The sequence below is a fragment of the Saccoglossus kowalevskii genome, chromosome 12 (genome assembly GCF_978046115.1).
Source record: "Saccoglossus kowalevskii chromosome 12, keSacKowa6.1, whole genome shotgun sequence".
Classification (NCBI taxonomy): domain Eukaryota; kingdom Metazoa; phylum Hemichordata; class Enteropneusta; family Harrimaniidae; genus Saccoglossus; species Saccoglossus kowalevskii.
Genome location: NC_140652.1, coordinates 25449009 through 25449911, shown reverse-complemented (window position 1 = coordinate 25449911; position 903 = coordinate 25449009).

The window sequence follows — 903 nt, the reverse complement described above, 5'->3', positions numbered from 1 at the left end:
GATCCATCATCAACTCCTCTTTCTGTAGACCATACATCTTGGCAGGTGTAAGCGTACCGGTAATTTCATTTCAGGTACACGTGTAGTTTCTCACCCTATAAACGTACGAAAGCATATATTCCTTTGTCGTCAAGTCAAAAATACTCATCCTGGAGTACGCATTGCAAAAATCCTAATGAAGGATGAAGATACAAGAAGGTAGATATGTTATTAACAAAAGACATTGCCTGCTGAAAGTGTCCATGGATAGCCATGGAAAGCCTGTATGAATGGCATTAGCAGGTGTTATTATAAGGATCGTCATGGCCAACTCACTTTTGGGACTAACAGCTAAGATTATTCTTTATGATTGACCGTTTCAAATTCTGAATAAACTTGAGGTATCTTAACTAGCTTTTAAATTAGAAACATATACATTTTATTCATTTTGCCCATTTTCCAATCCAAAATGGCCATCAAAGTAGTGTTTAATGCTTTCTTGAAAGCGGCGTTGCACCACAGAATCATGTCCACGTCACTCTATCACGTATTTTCGATGAGCTCTATGCAAGCTGCTGTTGTAGACTGGTCGAAGAGTTGGTTTAAACAGCTACAGTTGAATAAAATAGCACAAACTCAACTTTGAAACAATGCCAAACATTGCACATGTATGGTAGAGTCTTAACAATTAGCCGAAAACAGAGATTTTGATCGTTGTTTTCACCAGTAGTTGCCAGACAAGTAAAATGCCTGGATGCTTGGTCTCGAGAATAGAAATCTTGCAATTTGTTATATATTTGTGTGTATTAATTGCAAAATATCATGAATTAATATTGTTTTTGCATTTGTGTGTTTGCCCATGAAGAATACAAATGGATATAATATTAATTTTTGGTAAATTCAATGTTTGTGCATAATTTAAAT